This window comes from Ictidomys tridecemlineatus, chromosome 2 (genome assembly GCF_052094955.1).
Source record: "Ictidomys tridecemlineatus isolate mIctTri1 chromosome 2, mIctTri1.hap1, whole genome shotgun sequence".
Classification (NCBI taxonomy): Eukaryota; Metazoa; Chordata; class Mammalia; order Rodentia; family Sciuridae; genus Ictidomys; species Ictidomys tridecemlineatus.
In genome coordinates this window covers 12,844,149-12,857,510 of record NC_135478.1, presented here as the reverse complement: position 1 = coordinate 12,857,510, position 13,362 = coordinate 12,844,149, and the positions used below count along the sequence as shown (strand labels likewise).

The 13,362-nt window shown below is 41.8% G+C and overlaps 1 protein-coding gene across 2 annotated transcripts in view; it reads right to left on the bottom strand.

Moving 5' to 3' along the window:
- Positions 1-13,362, bottom strand: part of LOC101973656 (uncharacterized) — an 87,777-nt gene that overhangs the window by 56,614 nt on the left and 17,801 nt on the right. The gene's annotated exons all lie outside the window — the stretch shown is intronic.

The following is a 13,362-nucleotide window of genomic DNA, read 5'->3' as shown; positions in this document are numbered from 1 at the left end:
AAACCTCATGAAAAAGTAAGAGGCTCTCTGGGGCCCCACCCAGTAGACACTAAGCAACTCAGTGAGACCCTCTCTCTAGATAAAATACAAAATAGAGCTGGGGATGTGGCTCAGTGGCTAAGTGTCCCTGAGTTCAATCCCTGGGAGCCAAAAAAAAAAAAAAAAAAAAAAAGGCTTGCCAAGTACAGTGGTGCACACCTGTAAATCCCAGTGACTGGGAAGGCTGAGGCAGGAGAATCATGAGTTCAAAGCCAGCCTAAGCAACTCAGTGAGGCCCTAAGCAACTGCCTCTGAATAAAATATAAAAAAAGGTCCTCTGGGTTCAATTCCCAATACCAAAAAAATAAAAATCAAAGGTTTAAACAGCAATACTGATCAGTAAAAAGCAATATAGAATCATACAGATATAAAGGATATAAATAAATAAAATAAATTAGATCATTCCGAGTGTAAGTCACAAGCATAAATAACATGCTTGAAAGGTCAGAGCATTCATCCATAAACAACTACTGACATCTTAGATTAAATTAGTCACAATGTAAAAGGCAACATTTTCCCCAATTGTGTAAAAAAAATCAGCAGTGTTCTAGCAGTTGTGAACAAAAACTGAGAATGATATTGTCAACATCAAAAATAAAACCCCTGCTGGGCATGGTGGTGCAGGTCTGTAATCCCAGCGGCTTGGGAAGCTGAGACAGGAGAATCAAGAATTCAAAGCCTCAGTAACTGGCAAGGCACTAAGGAACTCAGTGAGCCCTGCCTCTAAATAAAATACAAAATAGGGCTGGGGATGTGGCTCAGTGGTTGAACTCAGATCAGAGCCCCCGAGTTCAATCCCCGGTACCCCCCATCAACAACAACAACAAAACCCCAAACCATCCAAATCCCAAAATAAGTGAATCTAGGTTCAGCATTAGGAGCAGCATGTGTGTGACAGGCAAAGAACCAAGAGCTTTTCTGTACAAAGGAATGGGATCTTAAGTGTACTATTAACACCTTCAAAATCCCAAAGAGGTAAAACCCAGCAAAACTACCTCATGATAAATACAGGGTAAAGCCATAAAGAACTTCAAGAAATAGGAATTATTGTCATCTCTGGGTTCGGAGGTAGGTGAGAGTAGGGAGACACTCCAAAATTAACCACCATTCTACCTGGATGGTGATGCCGTGGGTGCTTATATTCTTAAACTTAGTATGAAACAGTTTATTTCAAGAATTCTCTTTGCTTCTCCAGACCTTATCATTCTATCCATTCAGGTTCAAACCAAGAAAATAAAAATCTTACATTTGAATCTTGAAATACATACAATTCTTCACTGCTTAACTAAGCCTGAGCTGTTCAAAGGAAACAAAAGGGAGCAGCTCAGAGAAGATGAGCACTTTAGCCAGAATTCACAAGAGAACCCACACCCCTAAGCTTGGGCCCAGGATAGCTCACATCTAGGCTGTGAATGAGGAAAGCCTGAGCAGCTCGGAAATGAATTCTAGGGACTCCATACACCCTACTGTCCTCTCCTCACAGTCCTCCATTGTCCCAATTCTCACCAAGGACCACTCACCCAGTTTAAAGCTCTGACTTGTGACATCACTTCAGGTATAAAATGCATGGTACTTACCAAACACCACTGAGTGTGCCCCAATTCTACTCTGACACCAGAGTTAACAGAGACCAAACTAGTTCAGTGCGCAATCTCACCACACCACCCCACTGTAGATGCCAGTCCAAAGCTGTCTAGTTACCAGTCCTGAAGCAGATATCTAGAGGTCCCACTTTGAGTTATTCCATTAGCATAATGGGATATTTCCAGAAAGAAGCTCCTTATGCACAACCAAAGACATCCTATCACTCAGGAAATTCCAAGGGATTTAGGACATATGCGCCAGAAACTGGAGACAGAGATCAAGAATATTTTTTTAATTATATCACAGACCCAAAGAAATTCTCAAATTCACAAATGCTCCTCTAGCAGAACCCAGAGGTGTCTGGGTCAGAAATTCATAGACTTTCTCAATTGGCAAAAACTATGCTGACTAACCCAACTCTGTGGATGCAAAATCATGCTGCTAAGAGTTTAATGTCACCCAAGGCAGGCATCCAGCAATAATAAAAGAAATCAAGTCCCATTGCCTGGTGTTCTGGAGAAGCAGCCTAGTGCAAAAAACACCTTTCCCATTACACTTAGATGATATTGCCCCCACCTTTTAAACCAGACATGTATTTTCAAATTCTTGATTTTTGCCTCATATGATTAAGCTGAACTTATCAGTATAAATAACATATACTTGTTCATCAAACTTAAATTCTCTCCTTCCTCTAGACCTGTGATCTCTGACCCAATCTCAGCCTGAGCCAGCACACAACCCTCCCTTTATATAATGGACTATCTTCAGGGGAAACTTTCTCTGGTTCAGGATCTTATGTTCCACCTCCATCATTCCTTGCTCTCCCATTCTTTCTGCTCTCTTCTTGTATCTACCTCCTGAGGTGGGGTCAGGGAAGCCCTTTCTGCTTACTACTGGGATATCTACAGACCTTACAGTTGAGGCTTTCCCCCTACTACAGTACTCCTTGCAAATAAAGCCATATCCTCAATCAACATTTCAATTTCACTTTTTAATTTTTGGTACTGGGGATTTAGAAAGGTCATGACTGGAGCAAGTTGTTCTTTTCCTTTTGCTATAGAAACCCTTAAGAACACTGAACTACCTAATGGGGCATTGTTTCTGTAACTAGGGTAACGGGGCTGTGTTTCTGTAACTGAGGTGACTGGGCTAATTGTGATTGGCTAAGCGCCCCTCCCTCTGACTGCACTCTCTGGCTTCTGTAACCTGGCTGGCTGGCATTGGCTGGACCCCCAAATGTCCTGTCCCGTTTGTAGTTTTCAGGCTTATAAGGGGCGCCCTTGCGATGGTTTGGGGCTGATCAGGGGAACAGCTGTATGTTCTGGTCAGTCGCCACCGGTGTGCTTCAATATGGGCTTGATTAAATTATACGTGAGCGGTCTGGAAGTCAATTTATGAAACCCCGGGATGTTGCTTTAACTATACAGCCTAAACAAAACTTGCAGAAATATTCACCACAAGCCATTTCTGTGAGCCCCTGGAGCCTTCTTTTTCCCCTACAACCCCAGGGTTAACTACAGGCCTTCTACAGTCATCCCAATTTGCTGCAGTTTTCCAAAGCAGAAGAGCTGTGTACAGTGAATTTCACACAGGAGCTGGCCAGGACTAGAGATCAGTCCCTCAGCTCTCCAGGAACAAAGTTATATAGCACAAAAAGTTGCAAAGTGGGGTGTCTTGAGAACTTACAGGTAACAAGATTTTGATAAGCATAATACAAAGGCAGATAGCAGGTTAATGATCTACACCGCATGCTATTTCAAGACAGGGAGTAAATTCAGATCTCAACATCAGAATTTATGAGGTGCTGCTGAGGTTTCAGAGAGGGTTGTTATCTGGTCAGGGGGAGCCAGGATTTATGAGGCACCACTAGGTTTTAGAGAGGGTTGTTATCTGGTCAGGGAAAGCCAGGCATGGGTGAGTTCAAGGTACCAGCAGGAATTCCAAACAAGCCTAGAAATCGTAGTAATTTATAGTAAAACAGAAATTAACTTTTCAGGACTTGTGACAAAATGGCTACCAATCTTAAAATGTAAGTAGGTTGGGTTCATCATTATTTCCTATAATAGTGCTTTTACTACTTCTGCCCATTCAGTTTTGGAGGGGTAGGCCTCAGTGTATCCTGTAAAAATATCGACCATAACTAATAAATACTAGAATCCACCGCTCTTAGGCATGTGAGTAAAATCAAGTTGCTGGCTTTTTGGTAGAGTTAAGTGGGTTAATTCTCTGGCATGTCTCACAGGCTTTGACTATTATTTGATGGATTTTCCTTGGTATATTTTTTTTCCCGTCAAATATTTCTTGAGTTAGCTGGGCAGTGTTTTTCTCCAAATGGAAAGATTGACGTAGGGTGTGTAAAATTTTCAATTGAGAGTTAGTGGGAAGTAAAGTTTATTATCTTCCATCTGATTCCACCCAGAAAGTAAGAGAATGTCTCCCCTATATAAGGCCTGATGTGACTCTTCTTGGCTGTATGAAAGTCTTATCTATGGGGGAGACCCTGTCCATACTAGAGGGCATAAGGTTGTCAGTTGGCATAGAGTTCCCTTAGAAGTATCTTTGGCTTGTTGATCTGATTGTCTATTGTTTTGATGCCCTTGGCAGTGCATTACTACTACCCCTTTAGGTGAACAAACAGCCTCTAACAGTTTTAAGATTGGTTCAAAGTTTTTGTGGATGTTCCCCCAGTTTTTTGGAATCCTCTTTCCAAATTGTTGCATGTGCAAGCAGCATTAGGTAGGTGTATTATAGTCCATGTAAACATTAACTCTGTTGTTTCCCTAGTTTATGTGCTTTCCTTAGGGCTATCAATTCTGTAAGCTGTGCACTTGCGCCTAGGGGTAAAGACTGTGCCTCTAAAGTATCATGTAATGTCACCAGGTCACCATGGCATATTCAAGCCTTGTGTATTACTTGTTCAATAAAGGAACTCCCATGTGTAAACAAGGTGCTCTCCAGACAGCACTGTCTCCTCAGGCTGAGTAGTTTACAGCTAGGACTTGTAGGGCAATGCCAGATTCGTGGGACCCCAATAGACCTCCAGAAGCTGAATCCAATGCAATCACACAGGAGTCTTTATTACAAGCTGGAGCCTGGACTCACAACTGTTCCTGACGCAGCGGTCCCAGGGAGTGAGTCCCGGTCCTTTGTTCAATGAGATTTTATAGGTTTTGGGAGGGTACTCTATGCATCACAACATCACACAGCAAATCATTCCATACTGTGGGAAAATCAAACAACAACTCTTAACATTGATTAGCACATTCAATGGTAGGAACAAGTTGGGTAAGGGTGATTGGTTAGTACAAGAGGGGGATTCGTTTGAAATGATTGGTTTAGGCCACGAAGGGTGTAAGTGCTAAACTACGTGGTTTTCCAACATGTTATCAACCACCATAAACTACTTGGGGGTCATCTAGCATTCCAGGTATTTTCCCTGTCTCATGCTGATTGGAGGTTGCTAGGGGAGTTGCTATGGGTCCTCACCTAGCCCAACTGAGTTAGGGACACCTGGCGCTGCAGACCTCTCTTGTTATTTACAGACAAACAACTCAGCAGGGTGGGAATGTGCTTAGGAGTGCTCTATGGGTTTTTCCAAGGACACGGGTCACGTCCCCTTCCTTAGGGCAGGCCTTGAGGTAGAAGCTGCTGTTATTTATTTATTTTTTTAAATGGAGTCACATCAGTTTCTCAGTAGGACTCAGGTTCAGGATTTTCTTCTTGTGTTTCTGGGAGGAACTTGGATGGGTTTCAATTAGAGCAAGTCCTTATTTGAGTTACAGGTCCTTCCAGAAGTAAAGCCTGGCATTTCAGGAAGCGACTGTGCCGCAGTCTGGCTGGGCACAATTCAGGAGCCACTTGTCAAAAGAAACGAACTTTATTTTTAGAACACACACACCACACCACACAGCTCCTCAGGAAAAACCCTCAGAGCCCAACTGCCACCACCGGCTTCCCACAAGCCTCTCAACCTCCCACACTCCTCCTGCTCTTGAGGCCCATTAGCTGGGTCTCCTGGGCAGAGCCAAAAAAAGTCCCCCAATGAGCAGCTCTGTGGTCTGAAAGGGCAAGGAAATAGCCCAATGAGCATCACCGCAGAGAAGCCAATCAGTTGGCAGCTAGAAGTTTGCTGGGGCCGCTGTGAGCCAATCATCAGCTGGCAGCTGGAAGTTTGCTGGCAGCTGGAAGTTTGCTGGGGCCCCTTGGCTGTGGCTCTCAACTGAGTCATAATCCCTCTTTTGTATTTAAAATCCCTGAGAGATCATGAGAGGCATAGACAATGCGGTGTCTTCCCAGGGCGATTTTGATTGCCTCAAGGACTAGCAAGGCAACTGCTGCCACTACTCCCAAGCAGTGGAACCGTCTCTGAGACACTGTCAAGCTCCTTACTGAGCTATGTCACTGGCTGTTGAGCTGTCCATTCTTTTGTGTGACCACTCCCAGGACTATCCTTCTCTATCAATGACAACCAGGTTAAGTTTTTGCTCCATAGGTAAGCTGAGGGTAGGGCCTTTAAGTAAGGCCTCTTTTAATGCCAAAAAGGCATTAAAAAGTATGTTCTGGTCTTGGTCTCAAATCAGGACAGTTGATCCAGGATGTAGTTTCTTTAAGGAGGCTGTAAAGAGGCTTAGCTAATTACCCGATACCTAGGAATCCAAAGCCTTCAGTAGGCAGTTATTCCTAAGAAGCCTCTACATTGCCTTCCTGTTTGGGGGTGGATAATATGACCCTATGAGGGTTCTCCTCTCCTTTTCTAGGTTGAACATTCAATGAAACATCTGTAATCCTAAGTATTGAACTCACTACTGAGCTTTCCTTTTTTTTTTTAAAGAGAGAGTGAGAGAGGAGAGAGAGAGAGAGAGAGAAAGAGAGAGAGAGAGAGAGAGAGAGAGAGAGAGAGAGAGAGAGAGAGAGAGAAAGAGAGAATTTTTTTTAATATTTATTTTTTAGTTCTCGGCGGACACAACATCTTTGTTGGTATGTGGTGCTGAGGATCGAACCCGGGCCGCACGCATGCCAGGCGAGCGCGCTACCGCTTGAACCGCTTGAGCCACATCCCCAGCCCGTGAGCTTTCCTTTTTGAGACTTTAAAACCTCTACCAGCTACAAAGTTTAGGAGTTCTGTAGTGGCCTTTTGAAATTCCTCCTGAGTGTTGGCACACAGGATGTTGTCATCTACATATTGGAGAACCATCAAGATGATCCTTTTCTCAATTCTTGGCTAGGGTTTGTCCAAATAAGTGAGGACTACCTTTAAATCCCCAAGGCAACACTGTTCAGGCTAAAGGAGATCCACTATCTTTTTCCTTGTATGCAAAACAACACTGTGTTTCAGAGTCTGGAGGTATATACAAAATGGCATCCTTTAAATCTAATACAGTAAACCAAGCAGCAGCAGCTGGGATCTCAGATAACAGAATATATGGGTTAGGATCTACAGGATGGAGAATGACTGCTTCATTAATCATTCTAAGGTCTTGGACTAGGCACCATTCCCTGTTTGGCTTCTAAACTCCCAAGAGGGTGTAGTTCATGGGCTGTTGCTGGGCACTAGAAGTCCTTGCCCTTTGAGGTTCTAAATGATCTGCAATAAGCCCTTCATGCCTCTGGGTGCAGGAGTATTGTGTCTGATGAAGAAAGAGGCATCCTTTAAGACTATTTTAACTGGGACTGCACTTTTTGCCCATCCAATCTTGCCTTCGGTGGTCCATACTTCAGGGTTTATATTGCATTCTGATACAGGTAAACACAGTGGTCCTAAACTCATCATGATGGAAGCCTGGAGCTTTGAAAATAAATCCCTTGCCAATGAAAGGGTAGGGCACCCAGGGACTATCAGAAACGCATGAGAAAACATCACATCCCACTCAACTTATTGGGAGAATAAACTTTCTGGTAAAAGGCTGTCCAGAAATCCCTTGCACCATTATAGTATTAGAGGAAAGAGATCTAGGGTAATAGGTGAGTACAGAAAAGTGCCAGTATCCAAGAGGAAACTGACCTCTTCACTCTCTATGCAGAACCATATCCAGGGCTCATGCATGGTGATGAGTTATGGCAGCCTTTAGAATCCACTCTAAGCCTCATCAGGCCTGTGTAGAGGAATCCAGCCTCAAGAACCCATACCTTGGAGGACATCTGCAGGTATTCATTCCTCCAATGATTGCCTTGACATTGAGGATGGGCTCCATAGATGGCCATTTGGCCTGCGGGCATTTCTTTTAAAAATGGAAACAAATCCCTTCTCCTCTCTTATCTGGGAAGCTCTTAGGGCCATGACCAATGCCTCAGCCTTTTTCATGTATCAAGGCTCCCTTTCCTTCTTTTCCTCCTGATCTCTGTTAGAAAACATGAAAGTTGCAAATTGGAGGATATCATCTGAGGATTGATGAGGGCCTTATGCCAATTTTTGTAATTTCAACCGAATGGGGCTGGCAATGATAAATTTAACTTTTTTAAAAATACTTTTTTAGTTAAAGATGGACACAACCTTTATTTTTATGCAGTGCTGAAGACTGAAACCAGTGCCTCACACATACTAGGAAGACACTCCACAACTGAGCCACAACCCCAGTCCTAAATTTATCTTTTAATTGTAGGTGGCCCTCTGTAGATTCAAGATCCACAGTGGTGTGTTTTCCTCTTTGCCTCTCTTGAGTTCCTCCATAAAAATATTGGGACTTTTGTTAAGGCTTTGTACAATCTCAGATAACTTGGAATAAGTAATAGGTTATTTTTTGGTTTTCCTGAGGGTCTTAAGGATTAAAGTCTAGAAATATCTAATTTTCTAGGCATCCTGTTCATCATTTGGATGCCATCAAACTATTATTTTCATGGTAACAAACTGATAAGAAGAACAAGTATTCAGATGTGAATACTTTTCCCTCTGCTTCCATCCTTTCCTCATCTTCCCAGTTGATGGTTGTCACCAGTGCTCTCTGCCTGGGATTTGAAGTATTCTGCTCATCATTGTGAAACTCTCTTGACTCAACCACCCCACCACTGACTGATCCATCCAAATAAATTTCCATTAAAAATCCAAGGCATAATAAATATATTTGTATCAAAAAAAGTCAAAGTGGCTCCACATTTAACATACGAGGGTCTCTCAAAGCAAATGCCCTGTTTAAAATGGTCTTACACAGTGCACACTGGAGCACACCTGTAATCCCAGCAGCTTGGGAGATTGAGGCAGGATGATCTTGAGTTCAAAGCCAGCCTCAGAAACACATCAAGGCTCTAAGCAATTTTTTAAAGTAATGTCTTATTCTGATACTTTTAATACTATCTTATAACTGAGAACTTAAAAACATTTATTTTGAATGTCAATAGTCACAGATTACTTCTCTCCCTAATTTCAGCAAAATAGTTCTAATTAATCTTCAAGCAAATAGAAGCCTTTTGCTTAAAATGAGATCAGGTAAATTGGAATGTGAGATAAAGCAGCATATTCATGTATTTCAGGAAAAAAGGTACTTTATTGCTGGTCTTTGTTTTCTTTCATTTTAAAACTCTTTCCTGGACCTAGTAAAATGTCTCTTGAGAAGCTGGGCTGAGTATGAGTAGCACAAGACTAAAATCCCAGTTTCCTGGGAGGCTAAGGCAGGAGTTTGTGAATTAGACATTAGCCTTGGCTATTTAGATCCTTTACCAATATAAAATAAATGGGGCTGGGGATAAACCTTAGTAGTACAGCAATTACTTAAGAAGTGTGAGGCTCTGGATTCAAAGACAGGAACTGCAAAAAAAAAAAAGGGAAAAAGTCTCATTGAGTCCTGAACTTGTCTGTAGGGCTGATACAGAAATCTGGTTTTCCTGGACTTGAGCTCTAAGAAATGTTCTACAGATGATAGCTGTAATTAATTCAATATATAAGTCAATATAATTATAATTTATAATTAAAGGCAATTGGTATCCAAATGAAAAAGATTTTTTTCTCAGGAGTAGATCTGTATTATAAAAAAATGTACTATATTAAAAATTATCAATGTTTCAAATTAAAAAGTTTAAAAGAAGAAGTTAATATGTTAACCTGTAATTTATTTGAAACATTTAAGAAAACCTAAAAAAGTATGAACAGAAATCTAGTTTAAAGAAAATATACATCTATTGCTATATCATGGGCATGTACAAATATATATGTAAATAAATTTCACCATTATGCTTATTTATGATACAGCAATAATATGGAAAGTACACACCAAACTGTGACAAAATCCATGTAAAAATCTCATTTTTCCTCTAAAAAAAATACATATATATATATATATATGCATAATCCATTATGTGAGGTCAGTAGAAAATTGACAACAACAAAAACTCTTTTTTCACTGCCACTTTATCACAATTATTTAAAAACTACATAAAAAGAAGGCTAATGGCATATCAGAAATACACATCAATTTGCTTTGGATCCAACATGCTTCAAAATGTTAGAAGTCTTACTATCTTACTACCTTTATTTATTTTTAAAAATACATTACCTACAGCTGGGGTTGTGGATCAGCAGTAGAGTGCTCACCAGGCACATGTAAGGCAGTGAGTTCGATCCTCAGCACCACATAAAAATAAATAAATAAAATAAAGGATACATACATACACACACACACACACACACACACACACACACACAACCTATTAAACTCTCATAATACAGCCTAAAGAAAACTCCCAGAACTGTCTCACCTCAATCTTTATTTTCAATAAGTCACATTAGAAACAGTGCAGAGATATACTTTAAGAACAAATTACTGGTGAACACAATATAAGTTTTGGAACATTTCTTCCAGGTCGCACATTTTCTGGAAACTTTTAATCAAATTATTTTGTACCAAGCTCTTCATATTAATTGCATGTATAAAATTCTGCTACATGAGGAATTTTCATAGGCCTCTGAAACTGTTACATTTGACACCTCTCATCTAAGCATTTTTCACATTACAGGGTCTTGATCCACTGTGATTTCTTACATGTGAACCAAATGAAGATCATTTCACAGGTCTTCTATTGCAAGTTCTACTGCATACTGTGCTCATTTATATGGGTACACTGAAACAAGATGACAAGTGTCTCCACATCCTTTGTAATAATATAAGTTATTACTACTGCATTCTCATGTTTGTGAACAACTTCATGTGATAATAAAGAATTTCCAATTTTCTGTATTCAGAGTTACTCTCCAGTGTGCTCTTCCATGTACTTGAAAGAATTTGAGAATAAGGGCTTTCCCACATTGCTGACATCATTAAAGTTCCCCCTCACTGTGAATTGTTTCATGGTATCAAAGGGAACTGTAAGCAGTAAAGGCTTTCTCACATGGCTTACACTCATGGAGTTTCTCTCAAGTGTGAGTTCCTTGATGTTTGAGAAGGTAACTGGATGGAGTGAAGGGTTCACTGCATTCTTTATACACACACATACACACACACACACACACACACACACACACACACACACACAGGATTTTTCTTCACTATGAATTCTTTCAGGTATTTTAAGGGTGAAGGAATCACTGGAGGCTTCCCACACTGGTCACATGCATGTTTCATGTCACTGTGAATTCTTCTATTGTCTGAGAAAACTGGGGTCATGACAGGCTTTGCCACATTGCTTTCATACATAGGGTTTTTCTTCAGTGTTCATTATTTCATTTTTTCTAACTAAATAGGGATGAATGAAAGCTTTTCCAGATTGCTTACATGTATAGGGTTTCTCTTTACTGTGAATATGTTCATGTGTTTTGGTGTGGCTAGAAGAACTAAAGGCTTTTCTACATTTCTTACATGCATAGAGTTTCTTTCTACTGTGAATCTGTTCATGAATTTGAAGGGAATTTAGAAAACAAAAGGCTTTCCCACATTGTTTACATTTATAAGGTTTCTCTCCACTGTGAATTCATACATGTTTTTTAATGTAACAGGAAGAACTAAAGCCTTTTCCACATTGCTTACATACAAAGGGTTTCTCTCCATTGTGTGTTATTCCATGTATTTGAAGGGATCTGGAGAAATGAAAAGCTTTCTCACATTGTTTACATATATAATTTTTCTCTTCACTGAGAATTTGTTCATGTGTTTTCACATGACTAGAAGAATTAAAACCTTTTCCACATTGCTTACATATGTAGAGTTTCTTTCCACTGTGAATTTATTCATGCATTTGAAGATAACTGAGAAATGTAAAGGATTTCCCACATTGTTTGCATTTATAAGGTTTCTCTCCACTGTGGATTCGTTTGTGTGCTTTAGCGTTGCTGATGAACTAAAGGCTTTTCCACATTGCTTACATATGTAGTGTTTCTTTCCACTGTGAATTTGTTCATGAATTTGAAGAGAACTGAGAAATGTAAAGGCTTTCCCACATTGTTTGCAGTTATAAGGTTTCTCTCCACTGTGAATTCATTCATGGACTTTAATGTAGCTGGAAGAACTGAAGGCTTTTCCACAGTGCTTACACACATGGGGTTTCTTTGTTGTGTGAGTTCTTTCATGCTTCTGGAAATGCTGGGGATCATGCAAGGCTTTCCCATCTCCTTATATTCATATAATTTGTAGATGGACACAATACCTTTATTTATTTTTATGTGGTTCTGAGGTTTGAACTCAGTGCCTCATACAAATGAGGCAAGTGCTCTGCCACTGAGTCACAATCCCAGCCCCACCTCTTGAGTTTTGACTGACAGCAGGATGGCATAAGACTTTGAAGTCCCCTCTTCCATGACAAGTCTAAGTCACTTTGGCCCACGCTGACTGGTTCTAATTGGAATAGGTTCTTACAGATTTTATGGGTAGAGAAAATTATCCGAATTTTCTCAGAGTCGCAGGACGTGATTGATGTAAGGGTCACAAATGTCACCCCCTTCAGGGTAACTTGTGTTCCTCTTATGAGCATTTCCCCTGAAGATAACAGGTACTTCCTTGAGGAAAGTACATCCTGTCAACTTAAGCCAGACTTGGCTGCAGGTAAATTACTTTCTAAAAGTTAAAGCATGTGGGGGGTCTGCACAGTGGGCCCATTTTATAACATGATTCCCTTATCTCATGGTCCCACCGCTCACACCTCTCTGTCCCCTGACATTTCTGATCCTGTTTGTTCCTCTCTATAAGGAAAACCCACTTTTCTATCTCTTGAATGCGTGCAGACCTTACAGTTGAGGATTTCCTCCTCCTGCTCTACTTCTTTTAAATCAAGTCATGTCCCACCTCAATCAGCATTTGGCTTTAGAACAATACCTACAAACAGCCCAAGGTCGACAATAATTTCAGAGAGGACAAGACCTTTCCCCTTCTCCTCCAGTCCCACCCACACGTACCTGTGGATCTCCCCTCCGATCCGCGTGGCGCTGCGGGGAAACACCTGTGTGGACATCACTTCAGGCCTCAAGAAACTTGGCACCACGGGACAGAGCGTGGGTTTGGGAACCGGCTTCCCCAGTTTTGCAGACTTGGAGTAACCGGGGACCCGAGGAGCAGGGGGGCTGGGACGCGCACACGTCCCTCCCAGGCCCCGCCTCACCCGCGGCGGGAGTCTCCCCGCGACCCTCCGCCGCCACCGCAGAGGGGGAGACGCGGGCTGCGGGGCCGCGCTGCCCACGGACGGCTCCGGCCCGCAAAGCGCCGCGCAGGACCCGGGCCCGGCCGGACTCCGACCGCAGTCGCCGCAACTGCCGCCGGAGGCCTGGGTCCCTCCACAGCGACTCATCTGTCCCCTTCACCGCGACCCGCTCCCCTTGCGGGAACG